We start from the raw sequence: 21,401 nt of genomic DNA on the forward strand, positions 1-21,401 counted from the left end.
TACTGACATATTCTAATTGCTTTAGTAATTGATTAACTGTACTTATCTGTGGGCTGAATGCTCTCGTTTCCTTGATAAGCCCATAAATCTGTTCTGCTTCATCAGCAGTGTATGCTAAAGTCTCAGCTTTATTAGTCGTGATTTGAGCAATATCTTCCAAATTCATCCTCCTGAATTAGTGGTGCCTGGACGAGGGGTAGACGATTCTGAATAAATCACACTTGTGGTTCGTCTGGCACTCAATTGTATTCTAAATTCAAAGGTTCGTTTTGTGCTACTTACTCCTTTAAAGTGCTTTGTCTAGGTGCACTCTTATGATTAAAGCCAAAAATTGAGAAAGTGAGCATTCACTTTCAGGTGGAGTTGTGCACAATGTTATCTTGACCTTAATGGTCTCATCTTAATTTTTCCGAATAAACTTTTTCACTCTGTGTTTGAAATTTCAATCATTTCATTTTATTTTCATTTTCATCACTTTTCCATTGATTTGAATTACTTCATTTGTTGAAAACATTGAAAGGTGTTAGCATTTAACTTCTACCCAATGCATTTCGGGTCGAGATTGACCCTTCCTCGGGGGTCTGTGAGGGAAACAAGGAGTTATATGAGCAACAGCACTTTCGACATATTGACACAGTGAAACAATACATTAATTTCAGCATGAATGTCAAACAATATACCAGTAACCTGTTACAAATGTCCAAAACATAAGCGTTTCCAAATGCATCTATTAATCTTTTAGGCATACCTAGCTCATTTGAATTTTCTTATGCTTTTTAAAAATTTGGTTCGTATTTTTCTCATGCCTTGGAAAAAGTATTTGTTCTGAACTATTTTTTATGCAATCATATAATGATCATTTTTCAACTAGATGCGATGCCATATTGCATGTTAGATTACATTCACTATGGTGTCCGGCGAGTATTTACTGTTATACATAGTTATATGTACAGATTCGAATAGCGATCACGTGATCGCGACGAGAACCAATCATAAAGGTTGTCATGGACATCATTAAGCTTGCTGATACAACTCGCACAATGATTGGTTGAACGGTAACAGCGCGAAAATCCAGACATTTAACTGTGAGTAGAGATCGAGACGCTTGGTCATCCACGTTAAAAGTGTTTTCAGAAAGTTTAGTGCGAGTAGGGTTGAAATGGTTGTGTTATTTACTGAATTGAGTATTTTTCACCATGCTGACATTGTTTTTGGAAAGCTTGGCGCGAGCCAAGTGGAAACGCTCGTTTTAATCACGGAATCGAGTATGTTTTAATTTAATAGTTTTGAAATTTGGGCAGACCTTTGATAAAAATAGATGCATTTGGAAACGCTTATGTTTTGGACATTTGTAACAGGTTACTGGTATATTGTTTGACATTCATGCTGAAATTAATGTATTGTTTCACTGTGTCAATATGTCGAAAGTGCTGTTGCTCATATAACTCCTTGTTTCCCTCACAGACCCCCGAGGAAGGGTCAATCTCGACCCGAAATGCATTGGGTAGAAGTTAAATGCTAACACCTTTCAATGTTTTCAACAAATGAAGTAATTCAAATCAATGGAAAAGTGATGAAAATGAAAATAAAATGAAATGATTGAAATTTCAAACACAGAGTGAAAAAGTTTATTCGGAAAAATTAAGATGAGACCATTAAGGTCAAGATAACATTGTGCACAACTCCACCTGAAAGTGAATGCTCACTTTCTCAATTTTTGGCTTTAATCATAAGAGTGCACCTAGACAAAGCACTTTAAAGGAGTAAGTAGCACAAAACGAACCTTTGAATTTAGAATACAATTGAGTGCCAGACGAACCACAAGTGTGATTTATTCAGAATCGTCTACCCCTCGTCCAGGCACCACTAATTCAGGAGGATGAATTTGGAAGATATTGCTCAAATCACGACTAATAAAGCTGAGACTTTAGCATACACTGCTGATGAAGCAGAACAGATTTATGGGCTTATCAAGGAAACGAGAGCATTCAGCCCACAGATAAGTACAGTTAATCAATTACTAAAGCAATTAGAATATGTCAGTAAACGTGAAATAAATCAGCGTCTACACGCTACGACACTGATACATTATCACAGAAACAAGCGGATCCCCAGGGGATTAAGAATTGCCTTAAAACCTATGTTGTGCAGGAACAATAAAGCTTTCTTAAATAGATGGTATCAGATATTAAACAAATGCAGTTTGGATCTAATCCTTTTGATCGTGGAAGAGCTTTCTAAAGAATTGAAATTGGTTGAAGAGGAATTAAATGGTATCAAACAAGAACTAAATCAACATGAGGATCTATCTGAATTATTAGAGGACACTAACAGAAAATTGGAGAAATATGCAAAAGAAATTGAGGAAAGAAAAATCAAAAAATATCGTCGAGACACTATTGATTATAAGCTGGAAGAAGTTTATAGCTGGGCAGAAGTGTATAATCAAAGGAAATGGCAAAAACCAACCACTGATAAGACTTCATCACAAGAGAGTGTAGTATCTGATTCTGAAATAACCCAACACAGGAAACCTATGGATAAACAAGCACAAAAGGAACGAAGAGAAGAAACGGACAAAACGGCTTTTTTAGAAACAAGTCCAGCAGCAAACAACGCTCCATCAACGAGCGTAACAACAGGAGACCTGTCAAAACCAGGAGGGGAAAAAGAAAAAACAAAGGAATCAGAAGCCGACCGCAAACTAAGATCGATGAAAAAGAAACCAACCTTGTCATAAACATTTCTGAAAAGCAATTGACTGAGGCACAAACTAGTGTGTTGAACAAAGGTCTGACTTTCGTTCCAATTTACAAATCTAATGCTCAGGAAACTGAAATTTCTGTCTTTAAATTTCTTCGGGTCTTACGATTAAAGAATTTCTTTAACAATGTGCAACCTATAGAAGGACCAAAAAGTGACCTCAAAGAATTCAGAACGAAAAGCACATTCTGTGCACCAACATCACACAAAACTATTGATGCTTATGAAAGAGTCATAAAGAGTGAGATGAAAAAGATAAAATATCATAGTGGGACCAAAAGTAATTTCTCAAGAAAGGAATGGCAAACTTTAAAATCTTTAACTGAGATGACTGAAATAACCATACAAAAAGCAGATAAAGGGGGAGCAATCGTAATAATGGACACAGAATTCTATAAAGAGAGTGTACGTGCCCACCTTCAAGATATTGACACATACCAGAAATTAGAAGAAGATCCAACCAACACATTTTCAGCAACTCTGAAAACTATTTTGGACAGAGCTTTAGAAATGAAATGGATATCAACAAAAACGTATCAATTTCTGAACTGTAGATATCCGAGGCGACCTCAATTCTACATGCTGCCGAAGATTCACAAGAACGCAAAAAAACCTCCCTTCAGACCAATAGTGTCGGCATGTGGCTCATTATCCGAACCACTAGGTCAATACCTAGACTGGTTTTTACAACCACTAATACAGAAATGGGATACCTATATCAAAGATACTACTTCCTTTTTGAATTTATTGATGTCACTTGAGATTCCATCCAATCAGGAGATATGGCTCTGCACTATTGATGTGACAGCGCTGTACACGTCTATCCCTCACAGCGAGGGCATTGAAGCAATGGAGTGGTGTTTACTCCAAAATGAAATCAAGGGAACGGATAAAGTCTTCTTGCTTGAACTACTTCAATTTGCATTACTACACAGCTACCTCCAATGGGAAGGGGATTTTTATGGCCAATGCAGTGGTACATCCATGGGGTTTGCGGGGGCACCGTCCTACGCAAACACCTTCATGGCAAAATTTGAACATGACCACATTCTGAACAACGTAGACTGGACACAAAGTCTGATTACATTCAAAAGATATATCGATGATATTTTCATAATCTGGAGTGGTACAAAAGAAAAATTGTTGGAGAACATTCGAGTTTTGAATTTACAACATGAAAGACTGAAATTCACATATCAAATTGATCAGAATGAAATACCATTCTTGGATGTGTTAATCAACATTGAAAAAGGAAAAATCAATACAAGAGTGTACACAAAAGAAACAGATAGAAATAGTTGTCTTCACTTTACCAGCTTTCACCCATACGCCTTGAAAAAACATTTACCACTATCTCAGTTTATACGACAGAAAAGAATAACATCTGACCCCATCAATCTTGCCACCACGTTCGAAAAACAGATCCAGAAATACTTAACACGTGGATATCCGAAAAATTTGCTTGAGGAATCTAAAAACAAAGTACTAATTATGAACAGAGAAACATTGTTACATCCTAAAGCTAAATCCGATACTAAACTCACAGTATGTGTCCTGAGACATTCCACGCAATCAATTAGAATTGCGAATATTATGAGACAACACTGGCATCTAATCACGGAGGAACCTGAGTTACATTCGTTATTTTCTCCAGAGATCACTTTTGCATATCAACGGTCAAAAAACATGCAAGAACTATTGAAAAAAGGAACACCTGAGACTTCTGATATAACTTTTAAAGGGATGCAAAGATGTGAGAATTGCATGCATTGCAATAATGTGATTGTGGGAAGAAGTTTTACACATCCTATGACAGGTAAACACATTCCTTTACTACATTCAAGCACCTGTGATACCAAAGGAGTGATTTATGGCATCAAATGCCCATGCGGGAAATTATACATTGGCCAAACAGAGCGCAAGATTAAGATAAGAATCACGGAACATAAGAGTAGCATCCGCTTGAAAAACGTGAAATCAACAGTAGCAGCTCATTGGGCTGAGACAGGACATAACATAGCGCAATTACGTTTCACGATACTGGAGGTGATCAAACCCAGATCTGATCAAGACACTCACAAACAGAGATTAAGATCGGAATATTTTTGGATCCAGAAATTGGGAAGTTTACACCCACAAGGATTGAATGACAGGATCGAGCTATCCTGCTTTTTATGAACACTGTAAGAAAGCTTTAATATTTTCCTGCTGATGACATACCACAGAAAGTAGTATGATCCCATTCCAAGATGGCTGCCACATTTTTCATAATTTCACTTTTGAACTGTTTTTCACTGTTGACACATACTATTTTGGTTTCACTGTTAATTTTTTAGGCATACCTAGCTCATTTGAATTTTCTTATGCTTTTTAAAAATGTGGTTCGTATTTTTCTCATGCCTTGGAAAAAGTATTTGTTCTGAACTATTTTTTATGCAATCATATAATGATCATTTTTCAACTAGATGCGATGCCATATTGCATGTTAGATTACATTCACTATGGTGTCCGGCGAGTATTTACTGTTATACATAGTTATATGTACAGATTCGAATAGCGATCACGTGATCGCGACGAGAACCAATCATAAAGGTTGTCATGGACATCATTAAGCTTGCTGATACAACTCGCACAATGATTGGTTGAACGGTAACAGCGCGAAAATCCAGACATTTAACTGTGAGTAGAGATCGAGACGCTTGGTCATCCACGTTAAAAGTGTTTTCAGAAAGTTTAGTGCGAGTAGGGTTGAAATGGTTGTGTTATTTACTGAATTGAGTATTTTTCACCATGCTGACATTGTTTTTGGAAAGCTTGGCGCGAGCCAAGTGGAAACGCTCGTTTTAATCACGGAATCGAGTATGTTTTAATTTAATAGTTTTGAAATTTGGGCAGACCTTTGATAAAAATAGATGCATTTGGAAACGCTTATGTTTTGGACATTTGTAACAGGTTACTGGTATATTGTTTGACATTCATGCTGAAATTAATGTATTGTTTCACTGTGTCAATATGTCGAAAGTGCTGTTGCTCATATAACTCCTTGTTTCCCTCACAGACCCCCGAGGAAGGGTCAATCTCGACCCGAAATGCATTGGGTAGAAGTTAAATGCTAACACCTTTCAATGTTTTCAACAAATGAAGTAATTCAAATCAATGGAAAAGTGATGAAAATGAAAATAAAATGAAATGATTGAAATTTCAAACACAGAGTGAAAAAGTTTATTCGGAAAAATTAAGATGAGACCATTAAGGTCAAGATAACATTGTGCACAACTCCACCTGAAAGTGAATGCTCACTTTCTCAATTTTTGGCTTTAATCATAAGAGTGCACCTAGACAAAGCACTTTAAAGGAGTAAGTAGCACAAAACGAACCTTTGAATTTAGAATACAATTGAGTGCCAGACGAACCACAAGTGTGATCTTTAAGATTTGCACAAATGCATTTCAACAGGCTGAGTATGCTAACCTGTTTAATTGATGTGTCCTCAGTTTCTTGATCCGGCCTCTGGATGGCAATATCAGGAGGTTGTGGCTGGAGGAAACAAAAAAGAAATACCCTTAACATTTACAACAAGACTCAATTAGGTGTGCTCCTTATATCCACTTTACTTTCACAAATCCATCAAAATTGATCTGTGATGAATACTGGTTGTCTGATGCCCTTGACCTTTTTTCATTGGTGACAGAGAAATGAGTGAAGGCCAAACAATAATTTTAAGAAATGGAGGTATGTCAATACCAATGCAAAAATGTAATTCCACTGATGGGAAATGGATAACTGTATGAGAACTCCAAGACTGGTCTTGGTATACAATCATTTTTGAAAATAGCAGATGTCATGGAAAGCTCATGACAACCTGGAAAAAGTGTACAATACTATTATATACCAACTGGGGATAAATCGCAAAAGTGGTGAATCAGGGGTTACGTGAAGGGGGGAAGTATGGTATATAGAGGTAAAGGAGTTAAGAGTAAAGGGGAGTTAGCGGGATGAAAATATGCATGAATGACAGTGAATGACCTTTAGAGTGGCAATATGTAACAAGGTGAACAGCCATGCAATTGTACTCAGTTTTTAATAAATCCTCTCTGAGCCAGTTAATCTACACTGACCTGGGAACAATGTTAGATTTTAGTATAAAAACAGTATAAATATTAGAGAAGTAACTGCTTACTATGCCCCTCATGGCCTTTTTCCTATCCACTACAGTTGGAGGCCGACTTTAATGGTAAAAGAGACAGTCAGAAAGAGTTCTCAATGAAAGACAAACTATGGTAATTATTGAAAGTTTTCTCAGGTGCATTTTTAGTCTCTCTGACCAAATCAAGTGCAGTGGTGTCCTGATGTCCACAAGGGCAGAACCATATAAAAGCAGTGTTGGACATGCTGAAAGGGTATTATACTACATTTGTGAACCAATAATACAGCATTACATATTATGGAAGATAATCATTTTATCACCAACAACAGTTAATGCTAATTCTACATTGTTTCTGAAAATTAATTTTTATTATCTTGTTTAGGTCAAGCAGAAAGCATAGTATAATTCTGCCCCTCATGTCGACGCCCTTACCAAAGCTATCAAGTGCAAATAAAAAAAGTTCTATTTGCACCCTCCTACATCTCTAACAATCATCATCAGTTGGCATTGTAGAATGTTTGATGATAAGGGTTTTTAGATATATTATGCCGTAATTCACCGGGTTGCCATTTAGGTTACTCAAACTGAAATCCCTCATGTCTTGTACATGTTTACATGGAACGTTCGGACTTTGAAATGTCAGCAAAACTTGTGGGAATTCTCTTTCTGCATGGAACTCCCTATTCTGAGCTATGACTGTGTTAATATCTGAATTTGTGGTACTGTCACTCATTTCATATGAATCCCCAAGCAAATTTAAAAATTCGTGGTATGAATAGTAAACACCACTATTAACTCATTCCCTTTAATGAATGCTCGCAAATATACTAGGCCTGAGGTTTCACTGTGGGAAAATAGCAGGGATGGCTTACCTGTAAGCGCGGGTACAGCCCGCAGTGCCACGGGACAGTTGACTCGATCCAAGTCCCCTGTGTTGAGGCAGGCGTCTGTCCCTAATCACACAGTGGTCCCCACACCTTGCAGCGAGTCAGCATGCCTCAGCAGCCCCTGTGCACCACAGCTGCAGCCACAAGACTGCGGTAGCCACAGCAGCACCCAAACCAGGACGGGCAGCCTCTCCCCTTGCTCTGCCACTCCAACCCCCATGACAGACGCCCAAGATCTCACTGCTGCTAGGCCTAATCAGGTTCCAGGTAGTAGGCTTGTAGCATGCAGGATATCGCATAGAGGCAGCTCCTTTGGCCCGAATGGTTATTGCAGGCCTGCCCCAGCCACACTCCACAGCACATAGCTCTGGTTTCCAGCTGTCCAGGCATGCCTACCCATCACCTTCCAGCACCCTGTGAAGGGTGGTATTCAGTCCCCGTCGCCAAGCGTCAGGTAGGTGATTGAGGCAGGTCAGCGGACGACCTCCCCAGTGGAACACACCTGACTAGGTTGCAGGTTTGCAGGACAATGACTGAGTTCTGCCCGAAGGAAGTATAATCTCCAAAATGGGTTCTGTGGTACCACACTGAACGCAGGAATGAGAAGAGCGAGTGCTCTTTAGTGGATGTGCCTTTCAGGGTGACCTGAAATTAAACACTTTTAAATGTCAGAGAAAGATGCAGAAACAGAACCTCTCCACGGAACTCCCCATTCTAAACTATGAATATGTTAATACCTTGGATACCTTGGGTGGGCATTCTGTTAAAAATTTGTGGTTGTGCAGGTCAATTTCATGAATTTCTATATGAATTTGAGGAGGCACAGTAAACAAAATGAACAGCAATATAAACTTATTACCCATAACGTACAGTTGTAAATATACTATGGCAAAATATTTTAAACTGGGTTTATGCAACAGCAAATACATATTCAAGAATCTCAGATCAATGGCAGGGATGATTTATATATACGAGGAAGCGAATGTGTTTAAAAGGCTGCATCATGGAAAAGACGAAAAAGGACCTTGGAGAGATAGTACTTCATGTCTGAGGAGTGGACTTGACTAAAGGAGCAAAGAAACAAATAATTAATAATGGCTGCCTAAATCAGTGAACAGAGGGGTGAGCATGTGAAGGGATTAGCCGGGAATAGATCATACTAAGTACCGCAGTCTGTGCACAAGACTTTAGTCTTAAATGACTCTGAAATGTGTGCCTCAGCAAAACAAAGATGGTCGTGATTTTGGAAAATTTAACCTTGGAACCAGGCCCTCGTCACTCATTGATAATGGACAAAGGGTATCTAGTCCTCTAAGCATGGTAAGCATGATCAAAATCAGTGCCAAACAGGATATTCTTGAGTTTTTCACTAACATATATCAACAGACTGATTATACTAACCTCTTCAAGTGGTTTTTCCTCAATTGTCTGATCCAGCTTCTGGTCAGCAACATTTGTTGTAGGTATCTGGAAGAAACAAAAAAAGAACTAACATTTACAACAAAATAGAATTATGTGTGGGGTAATTTGGCATTTGGATTTCACAAATCATTGAAGTTTATCTAATGTGGTCACTGGGTTTCTAATGTCCCTTACCTCCTTACATTTGGGATGGAGTCATCAATGCAAGTCAGAAAATAATTTTAAGAAATAGAGCTATGGGAACTCCTCCACAAGAAATTCATTTGGGTGACGGGAAATGGAGTATGAGTAGTCTAAAAATTGTAACAGTATATACATTACATAAAATCTGATGGAAGGAATGATTGCAATTAGTCTAACCACTGGCATTCGCTTGGTGTAGCATTCCAACCCATCATTCTTTTGTCCACCATGCTAATTCAGATTAAACCCAGTGATATGCAAAATAACGATTGACTGAGACTCAGCCCGAGTAATTAACAATAGCTGAAATTAGTTCAAGCGTTCTAGCCATCACTTTTTTGTATACTACAGTATATAAATCGTTGTTGAAAATAATAGATTTTTAGAAAAGGACGCGATGATAAAATAGACAAGTGAAGAGATAGAGATTGAGAGATTTGGAATTAAGAGCTAAATCAGTGAGTTTCTTTTTGGTTGCGAAGAGGAAGAAAATGAGCATGAATTACATTGAATCGCTTTTTAACTGGAGATACTTAACAATATGAACAATTCTATCAATTAATTCTACTTTTAGGAAGTCTAAACTGATGTCATTTAGTTTCAAAGAACTGGGAAATGTTTTAGACTGTTATCATAAGAGCAGTATATATTCGAGAATAAAACAACTTACTGTGTCCTTTGTGCCCTCTTCACCATCCACTGCACTAGGAGGCAGACTCTAAAGGCAACAGAAAAATTCAGAAAGAATTGTTATGAATGACTAACTATGAAAATTAATGTACGGATTTCAGAAGTGCAATCATAGTCTCTAAAAAAAACATGACTGCAGTGGCACCTTTATTTAGATAAGGCCAGATCCACGTAAAAGTAGTGTTAAGTGTGATGAAAGGGGCTAAGACTGCATTTATGACAAAGTAATACATCATTGCAACATGTAAAATCTCATTCTTTTATCAACAACAAAAGCTTGAGCTAATTCCACATTTTTTTAATGGATTTGTATTATCATTTTGTGTCCAAACAGTAATCATTACACACTTTGATCATTCATTTAGTCACCTTAAAATGTTCCAGTAGAATACACTCATGTCTTGTACATTTTTATGTTGACACACTACTCATGCAAATGTCATAAAAACCTGTGGAAACACTATATCTGTTTTGTGCACACCAGTCTAACCTACTGTAAGAAATGGGGTTACCAAATCTCCAGGGGGGTAGCACGGAACCAAGCGGGCAGGCCAAACTTCGGAGGACATGTGAAGCACTCACGCAGTACCCACAGACGACCCACCAGGCACAACACAAAAGAGGCAGGACGCCAGTTTGAGTTGGAAAATTAGTAAGTAGTTTAGTATATCTCCAACCTGCAAGGCAAAAATGCATCAACAGTGGTATCACAACACGGCGCCAACTGGCACCAGAGCCAAGTGTATCAGGGGGGATTATTTAAATGGGAAGTAAGGGCTGAGTCTGTAAGTCCATGGCTGAAATAAAGAAGGTGATTACATTTTTCATTAAACCTGGGGTCACTATGGCGGGGCCAACTCAGGCTCTCATCCTTAGCAGTAGACTGTAACTACCAAGTACAACTTTAGCATCAGGACACCCCATGCAGTATAACTCCAACCCGACCCCTGTAAAGGAAAACTTCATGGCATCACAGCAAATCCCAACAGACAGGAGCACCTGTAATAAATCAGCAATGCTTGCTCATTAACATGGGATATAACCAGGGGCCTGGAATGACACGTCAGGCCAGCACAGGGGCAGGACACCTGCAGTAAAAGGGCGCATCAACATTAGATATCGGTCTCATCACCTTAGGCCAGGGATATGACCATCTCATCAGGGTAATAGGCACCTTGTATGCAATGGAACCTTAGGCATACACATTACGCTGTGACATTAGGCATTTAACCATAAGCATATCAACACTGGCGCATTATTCCTGAGCAATACCCTGGGCATCCAACACATTGCGCACCTCACCAGTGCGTACATTAGGCTCATTCAGGCAGGTAAATAACATCCGCGGGGGCCCACAACCTGATTTGTATAACAGCCTGGAATCAGCGTAGGATCACCTGACAGGTGTGAAACATCAATATACATTGACATCAGTAACGGTAGTAACTGGTCACAACCAATCAAACATTTCCTATAACCTGGTCACTGTGCAGAAATAAACATTTCATTAGGGCAACCCTAAATACCTCTTCAGGCGACTAACACTTCCCTAGAGGGGCAGTTGGCCTCAGCAGTATAACGCATGGGGATGCCCACCATTAACAGGGGTATTAACACTAGGCCCTAAGCACACTGGGCGCAAAACCATCAGCCTGAACCTCAACCCAGCATTAACCTAAGTCCTGGCCCTAGCTCTTGGGGCTTTTAGTGATTCCGTGGGGGACCCGGGGGCACAGCATTGAATACCAGCCTACACCATTTCGCACTTCAGGCTGTCGTCCAGTTCAGGGTATGTTTACCATCCAAGGTCTCTAATATTCCAAGTCATGGGGGGGGGGGCGGACACCGACCCTGTGCCCCGTTGCCCTCTTCACCCCCTCACACAGTCTGAATAAGGCCCCACTCACCGGGCTACTCCGGGGCTCCTCCCTTTGCGCTAGGTCAGGCACCGACAATGTGCCTCGAGGCCCGTCCCTCCTTGTCTTCCAGGCTGGCCCGGGCTCTGCCGTTCCCCACGGGGCTCCCTCGACTCCACGGGGGCCCCGCTACACCCCCTCTTGACTCCGGCTTATTGGGGTCCTCTGGGACTCTCTTTTGATGCGGGGGAGGGACAGGCACGCCCCTGTGCCTCGACGCTCCCTCTCCCTCGGCAGCGGCTCCTCCTCATGGGGCGCGGGCAGGGAAGGCACCAACGCTGTGCCGAGACAGTCCCTGTCAGTCGCCCTCCACATGCTTAGGTCGCTCACAATCGGGGCTCCCCCTTGACCACGGGGGGCCCGCACCGGTACCTCCACAACTTCACCCGGGCCCCTCCCCTTTCACACGGGGACCCGGGGCTTCCGTCTGCCTCCTCCTGCGGGGGCACTCACGGGCGGGGTGGGCACACGCTCCGGTTCACGGCCACAATCGGGGCTCCCCTCGACCACGGGGGCCCCGCACCGGCGCTTCACCCGGGTCCCCCTCCCTCACGGGGACCCAGGGCTTCGGGTCGGCTCCTCTTCTCTGGCTGCCGGCCGGCAGCCAATCCCTGCGCGGCCTTCCAGGGGCACAGCAGGCCAATCCGTATGCGGCGGGCTAGGGGCTTGGCAGGTGACGTTACCGGCGCCCCAGCCACGTGATGCTGGCCAGGCCGGCCTCAGGCCTATCACGGCCCTCACTCCACTCTGACGGCCCTCTCCTGGCACCGGGGGCCGCCGCGACGATAACCACCACAGTGGGGGGTCCCTCAAAAATATAAATAATTAATTAAAAGGGAGCCTACCCCTTACTGCCGCCGAGGAGACTGTGGCGCTGCTTGAAGAGTGCGCCTAGTTGCCGCCGATCTCACCGCCGTGGCCCGGCGGCAACTAGGCGCAATCTTCAAGCAGCGTCACAGTCTCCTCGGCGGCAGTAAGGGGTAGGCTCCCTTTTAATTAAATATTTATATGGTGGACAGCGCGCCAAAACGAGGGTAGGCTCCTCCAGCTCGATTCCCCTCACAGTTCCTTCAGGCCACACGGCGCTATTCTCCTCAGCAAACAGCGCTATTCACAGCGCACCGCTCCTCCCTCTGCCCACAGCTCTCAGCTCCTTTCTCAGGCCACGCAGCGGGGGCAGGAATTTAGCACTTCTCCAGCGCTTCCAAATTATAGCGCTTCACACGCTGCAACAGTCTTTGGACTCAGCGCTTCGGGGCGAGGCAGCAGTTCATGCCAGTCATCGGTTCACAGTCCCTCGGGGGCACAATCCTCCCCAGGCAGCTCCTCACGACCCAGCACTTCCAAAGGGGCCACAGCTTCACAAGAGGGGGTAGGCAGTCCCACTCTTCACCTCCTGGGCACTTCTTCCACGCAGCGCTGGCGCAGTTCCAGGTCCAAACAGTGTCAGCGACCTGGGTAGGGGCCCTCCTTTGTCAGGGGCCCAGGGGACAGCAGAGGGGGGGGGTTTAGGGATGCAGGGCCCAGCTCACAGGCCCATGTGGCGGTAGCACCTCGCAGCAGGTCCCCTCTCTTTCTTGTCCCAGCTCTGACTGACTCTCTGGTGGCACATCCCCCTTACTTATACCCTCCTCCCAGGCAGTGCCAGAACCTTCTAGAATGTTGGCAAAGCTGGCCTAAACTGGCTCAAGGGAAGGGGTTGAGCACCCTGGGTGCCAGGCTTTCCCTCCAAAAGCTAGGGGTGGCTGAGTAATAACAACTAGACCGCTAACATATGGCAGTCAGGTGGCAAAAACCCATGGGCATGGCATCCATTTTAAATACAGAACATTTTAGTCAGGTGCATTTCTAAAATGGGGAAAATTTACAAGTGCTCACACCATTACATGACATTACACTTTTTAAAACAGGGCAACTCTTACCACACATGGCCTATACAGGTTTATTACCATGGGGGAGACATCCTAGACAAGGGGGTCAAAAGCAAAAACATTTGGGGGACAGGCCAAGTCCAACACCTACAAATTGTTTTAATATCTTAAATACAATGTGGAGAATCCTATTAGTAATTCATGGTACTGTTACTTATTTTTGTGACTCTCCAAAAAGTCGTAGGTATGAGCACTGAACACCAATAATAATTCATTCCACATAATGAGTAGGTGAATATGGAAGTCTCTGGTTTTTCTGAGACAAAATAACCTGAAACTGAGTTTATCGAACGAGAATACATATCCACAAATCATAAATCATAAAGCAGCAGCTCAGAGGATGACAATATATTTGAAAGGCCACATGTAGAAAAAGATAAAACATGAGATTTGACAGATGGAACCTTTTCTCAGGGTTGGACTGCACTGTAGGAGCAGTAGTGAAACAGTGGATAAAGACTGACCACACCACAGCATTGAGATGTAAATAAGTAAGACAAAGGAAATAGTCTGGGACAGTTTTTATTGTGTACCAAAACCAATGCACAAGCCAAAGGTCTCTATGTGCTCTGAATTGTGTGCATCAGCAAAGCCAAGTAGGTCCATACAGTGAAGAATTTAACAAAGGAACCAAGGGAACCAGGTCCTTGTCTGTGATAGATGATGGTCAAACTGTGTCTCTACCTGTCTCTTTGTGTGATAAGCATCAGTGCATCAGTGCCGAACATGATATCTTTAAGATTTGCAAAAATGCATTTCAACAGGCGGAGTATGCTAACCTGTTTAATTGATGTGTCCTCAGTTTCTTGATCCGGCCTCTGGATGGCAATATCAGGAGGTTGTGGCTGGAGGAAACAAAAAAGAAATACCCTTAACATTTACAACAAGACTCAATTAGGTGTGCTCCTTATATCCACTTTACTTTCACAAATCCATCAAAATTGATCTGTGATGAATACTGGTTGTCTGATGCCCTTGACCTTTTTTCATTGGTGACAGAGAAATGAGTGAAGGCCAAACAATAATTTTAAGAAATGGAGGTATGTCAATACCATTGCAAAAATGTAATTCCACTGATGGGAAATGGATAACTGTATGAGAACTCCAAGACTGGTCTTGGTATACAATCATTTTTGAAAATAGCAGATGTCATGGAAAGCTCATGACAACCTGGAAAAAGTGTACAATACTATTATATACCAACTGGGGATAAATCGCAAAAGTGGTGAATCAGGGGTTACGTGAAGGGGGGAAGTATGGTATATAGAGGTAAAGGAGTTAAGAGTAAAGGGGAGTTAGGGGGATGAAAATATGCATGAATGACAGTGAATGACCTTTAGAGTGGCAATATGTAACAAGGTGAACAGCCATGCAATTGTACTCAGTTTTTAATAAATCCTCTCTGAGCCACTTAATCTTCACTGACCTGGGAACAATGTTAGATTTTAGTATAAAAACAGTATAAATATTAGAGAAGTAACTGCTTACTATGCCCCTCATGGCCTTTTTCCTATCCACTACAGTTGGAGGCCGACTTTAATGGTAAAAGAGACAGTCAGAAAGAGTTCTCCATGAAAGACAAACTATGGTAATTATTGAAAGTTTTCTCAGGTGCATTTTTAGTCTCTCTGACCAAATCAAGTGCAGTGGTGTCCTGATGTCCACAAGGGCAGACCCATATAAAAGCAGTGTTGGACATGCTGTAAGGGTATTATACTACATTTGTGAACCAATAATACAGCATTACATATTATGGAAGATAATCATTTTATCACCAACAACAGTTAATGCTAATTCTACATTGTTTCTGAAAATTAATTTTTATTATCTTGTTTAGGTCAAGCAGAAAGCATAGTATAGTTCTGCCGCTCATGTCGACGCCCTTACCAAAGCTATCAAGTGCAAATAAAAAAAGTTCTATTTACACCCTCCTACATCTCTAACAATCATCATCAGTTGGCATTGTAGAATGTTTGATGATAAGGGTTTTTAGATATATTATGCCGTAATTCACCGGGTTGCCATTTAGGTTACTCAAACTGAAATCCCTCATGTCTTGTACATGTTTACATGGAATGTTCGGACTTTGAAATGTCAGCAAAACTTGTGGGAATTCTCTTTCTGCATGGAACTCCCTATTCTGAGCTATGACTGTGTTAATATCTGAATTTGTGGTACTGTCACTCATTTCATGTGAATCCCCAAGCAAATTTAAAAATTCGTGGTATGAAAAGTAAACACCACTATTAACTCATTCCCTTGAATGAATGCTCGCAAATATACTAGGCCTGAGGTTTCACTGTGGGAAAATAGCAGGGATGGCTTACCTGTAAGCGCGGGTACAGCCCGCAGTGCCACGGGACAGTTGACTCGATCCAAGTCCCCTGTGTTGAGGCAGGCGTCTGTCCCTAATCACACAGTGGTCCCCACACCTTGCAGCGAGTCAGCATGCCTCAGCAGCCCCTGTGCACCACAGCTGCAGCCACAAGACTGCGGTAGCCACAGCAGCACCCAAACCAGGACGGGCAGCCTCTCCCCTTGCTCTGCCACTCCAACCCCCATGACAGACGCCCAAGATCTCACTGCTGCTAGGCCTAATCAGGTTCCAGGTAGTAGGCTTGTAGCATGCAGGATATCGCATAGAGGCAGCTCCTTTGGCCCGAATGGTTATTGCAGGCCTGCCCCAGCCACACTCCACAGCACATAGCTCTGGTTTCCAGCTGTCCAGGCATACCTACCCATCACCTTCCAGCACCCTGTGAAGGGTGGTATTCAGTCCCCGTCGCCAAGCGTCAGGTAGGTGATTGAGGCAGGTCAGCGGACGACCTCCCCAGTGGAACACACCTGACTAGGCTGCAGGTTTGCAGGACAATGACTGAGTTCTGCCCGAAGGAAGTATAATCTCCAAAATGGGTTCTGTGGTACCACACTGAACGCAGGAATGAGAAGAGCGAGTGCTCTTTAGTGGATGTGCCTTTCAGGGTGACCTGAAATTAAACACTTTTAAATGTCAGAGAAAGATGCAGAAACAGAACCTCTCCACGGAACTCCCCATTCTAAACTATGAATATGTTAATACCTTGGATACCTCGGGTGGGCATTCTGTTACAAATTTGTGGTTGTGCAGGTCAATTTCATGAATTTCTATATGAATTTGAGGAGGCACAGTAAACAAAATGAACAGCACTATAAACTCATTACCCATAATGTACAGTTGTAAATATACTATGGCAAAATATTTTAAACTCGATTTATGCAACAGCAAATACATATTCAAGAATCTCAGATCAATGGCATGGATGATTTATATATACGAGGAAGCGAATGTGTTTAAAAGGCTGCATCATGGAAAAGACGAAAAAGGACCTTGGAGAGATAGTACTTCATGTCTGAGGAGTGGACTTGACTAAAGGAGCAAAGAAATAAATAATTAATAATGGCTGCCTAAATCAGTGAACAGAGGGGTGAGCATGTGAAGGGATTAGCCGGGAATAGATCATACTAAGTACCGCAGTCTGTGCACAAGACTTTAGTCTTAAATGACTCTGAAATGTGTGCCTCAGCAAAACAAAGATGGTCGTGATTTTGGAAAATTTAACCTTGGAACCAGGCCCTCGTCACTCATTGATAATGGACAAAGGGTATCTAGTCCTCTAAGCATGGTAAGCATGATCAAAATCAGTGCCAAACAGGATATTCTTGAGTTTTTCACTAACATATATCAACAGACTGATTATACTAACCTCTTCAAGTGGTTTTTCCTCAATTGTCTGATCCAGCTTCTGGTCAGCAACATTTGTTGTAGGTACCTGGAAGAAACAAAAAAAGAACTAACATTTACAACAAAATAGAATTATGTGTGGGGTAATTTGGTATTTGGATTTCACAAATCATTGAAGTTTAACTAATGTGGTCACTGGGTTTCTAATGTCCCTTACCTCCTTACATTTGGGATGGAGTCATCAATGCAAGTCAGAAAATAATTTTAAGAAATAGAGCTATGGGAACTCCTCCACAAGAAATTCATTTGGGTGACGGGAAATGGAGTATGAGTAGTCTAAAAATTGTAACAGTATATACATTACATAAAATCTGATGGAAGGAATGATTGCAATTAGTCTAACCACTGGCAGTCGCTTGGTGTAGCATTCCAACCCATCATTCTTTTGTCCACCATGCTAATTCAGATTAAACCCAGTGATATGCAAAATAACGATTGACTGAGACTCAGCCCGAGTAATTAACAATAGCTGAAATTAGTTCAAGCGTTCTAGCCATCACTTTTTTGTATACTACAGTATATAAATCGTTGTTGACATAATAGATTTTTAGAAAAGGATGCGATGATGAAATAGACAAGTGAAGAGATAGAGATTGAGAGATTTGGAATTAAGAGCTAAATCAGTGAGCTTCTTTTTGGTTGCGAAGGGGAAGAAAATGAGCATGAATTACATTGAATCGCTTTTTAACTGGAGATACTTAACAATATGAACAATTCTATCAATTAATTCTACTTTTAGGAAGTCTAAACTGATGTCATTTAGTTTCAAAGAACTGGGAAATGTTTTAGACTGTTATCATAAGAGCAGTATATATTCGAGAATAAAACTACTTACTGTGTCCTTTGTGCTCTCTTCACCATCCACTGCACTAGGAGGCAGACTCTAAAGGCAACAGAAAAATTCAGGAAGAATTGTTATGAATGACTAACTATGAAAATTAATGTACAGATTTCACAAGTGCAATCATAGTCTCTAAAAAACACATGACTGCAGTGGCACCTTTATTTAGATAAGGCCAGATCCACGTAAAAGTAGTGTTAAGTGTGATGAAAGGGGCTAAGACTGCATTCATGACAAAGTAATACATCATTGCAACATGTAAAATCTCATTCTTTTATCAACAACAAAAGCTTGAGCTAATTCCACATTTTTTTGAATGGATTTGTATTATCATTTTGTGTCCAAACAGTAATCATTACACACTTTGATCATTCATTTAGTCACCTTAAAATGTTCCAGTAGAATACACTCATGTCTTGTACATTTTTATGTTGACACACTACTCATGCACATGTCATAAAAACCTGTGGAAACACTATATCTGTTTTGTGCACACCAGTCTAACCTACTGTAAGAAATGGGGTTACCAAATCTCCAGGGGGGTAGCACGGAACCAAGCGGGCAGGCCAAACTTCGGAGGACATGTGAAGCACTCACGCAGTACCCACAGACGACCCACCAGGCACAACACAAAAGAGGCAGGACGCCAGTTTGAGTTGGAAAATTAGTAAGTAGTTTAGTATATCTCCAACCTGCAAGGCAAAAATGCATCAACAGTGGTATCACAACACGGCGCCAACTGGCACCAGAGCCAAGTGTATCAGGGGGGATTATTTACATGGGAAGTAAGGGCTGAGTCTGTAGGTCCATGGCTGAAATAAATAAGGTGATTACATTTTTCAATAAACCTGGGGTCACTATGGCGGGGCCAACTCAGGCTCTCATCCTTAGCAGTAGACTGTAACTACAAAGTACAACTTAGCATCAGGACACCCCATGCAGTATAACTCCAACCCGACCCCTGTAAAGGAAAACTTCATGGCATCACAGCAAATCCCAACAGACAGGAGCACCTGTAATAAATCAGCAATGCTTGCTCATTAACATGGGATATAACCAGGGGCCTGGAATGACACGTCAGGCCAGCACAGGGGCAGGACACCTGCAGTAAAAGGGCACATCAACATTAGATATCGGTCTCATCACCTTAGGCCAGGGATATGACCATCTCATCAGGGTAATAGGCACCTTGTATGCAATGGAACCTTAGGCATACACATTACGCTGTGACATTAGGCATTTAACCATAAGCATATCAACACTGGCGCATTTTTCCTGAGCAATACCCTGGGCATCCAACACATTGCGCACCTCACCAGTGCGTACATTAGGCTCATTCAGGTAGGTAAATAACATCCGCGGGGGCCCACAACCTGATTTGTATAACAGCCTGGAATCAGCGTAGGATCACCTAACAGGCGTGAAACATCAATATACATTGGCATCAGTAACGGTAGTAACTGGTCACAACCAATCAAACATTTCCTATAACCTGGTCACTGTGCAGGAATAAACGTTTCATTAGGGCACCCCTAAATACCTCTTCAGGCGACTAACACTTCCCTAGAGGGGCAGTCGGCCTCAGCAGTATAACGCATGGGGATGCCCACCATTAACAGGGGCATTAACACTAGGCAATAAGCACACTGGGCGCAAAACCATCAGCCTGAACATCAACCCAGCATTAACCTAAGTCCTGGCCCTAGCTCTTGGGGCTTTTAGTGATTCCTTGGGAGACCCGGGGGCACAGCATTGACAACCAGCCTACACCATTTCGCACTGCAGGCTGTCGTCCAGTTCAGGGTATGTTTACCATCCAAGGTCTCTAATATTCCAAGTCATGGGGGGGGGCGGACACCGACCCTGTGCCCCATTGCCCTCTTCACCCCCTCACACAGTCTGAATAAGGCCCCACTCACCGGGCTACTCCGGGGCTCCTCCCTTTGCGCTAGGCCAGGCACCGACAATGTGCCTCGAGGCCCGTCCCTCCTTCTCTTCCAGGTTGGCCCGGGCTCTGCTGTTCCCCACGGGGCTCCCTCGACTCCACGGGGGCCCCGCTATACCTGCTCTTGACTCCGGCTCATTGGGGTCCTCTGGGACTCTCTTTAGATGCGGGGGAGGGACAGGCACGCCCCTGTGCCTCGACGCTCCCTCTCCCTCGGCAGCGGCTCCTCCTCTTGGGGCGCGGGCAGGGAAGGCACCAACGTTGTGCCGAGACAGTCCCTGTCAGTCGCCCTCCACATGCTTAGGTCGCTCACAATCGGGGCTCCCCCTTGACCACGGGGGGCCCGCACCGGTACCTCCACAACTTCACCCGGGCCCCTCCCCTTTCACACGGGGACCCGGGGCTTCCGTCGCCCTCCTCCTGCAAGCGGCACTCACCGGCGGGGTGGGCACCCGCTCTGGTTCATGGCCACAATCGGGGCTCCCCTCGACCACGGGGGCCCCGCACCGGCGCTTCACCCGGGTCCCCCTCCCTCACGGGGACCCAGGGCTTCGGGTCGGCTCCTCTTCTCTGGCTGCCGACCGGCAGCCAATCCCTGCGCGGCCTTCCAGGGGCACAGCAGGCCAATCCGTATGCGGCGGGCTGGGGGCTTGGCAGGTGACGTTACCGGCGCCCCAGCCACGTGATGCTGGCCAGGCCGGCCTCAGGCCTATCACGGCCCTCACTCCACTCCGACGGCCCTCTCCTGGCACCGGGGGCCGCCGCAACGATAACCACCACAGTGGGGGGTCCCTCAAAAACATAAATAATCAATTAAAAGGGAGCCTACCCCTTACTGCCGCCGAGGAGGCTGTGGCGCTGCTTGAAGATTGCGCCTAGTTGCTGCCGATCTCAC

The sequence above is a fragment of the Lissotriton helveticus genome, chromosome 5_1 (genome assembly GCF_964261635.1).
Source record: "Lissotriton helveticus chromosome 5_1, aLisHel1.1, whole genome shotgun sequence".
In the NCBI taxonomy this organism is placed as follows: domain Eukaryota; kingdom Metazoa; phylum Chordata; class Amphibia; order Caudata; family Salamandridae; genus Lissotriton; species Lissotriton helveticus.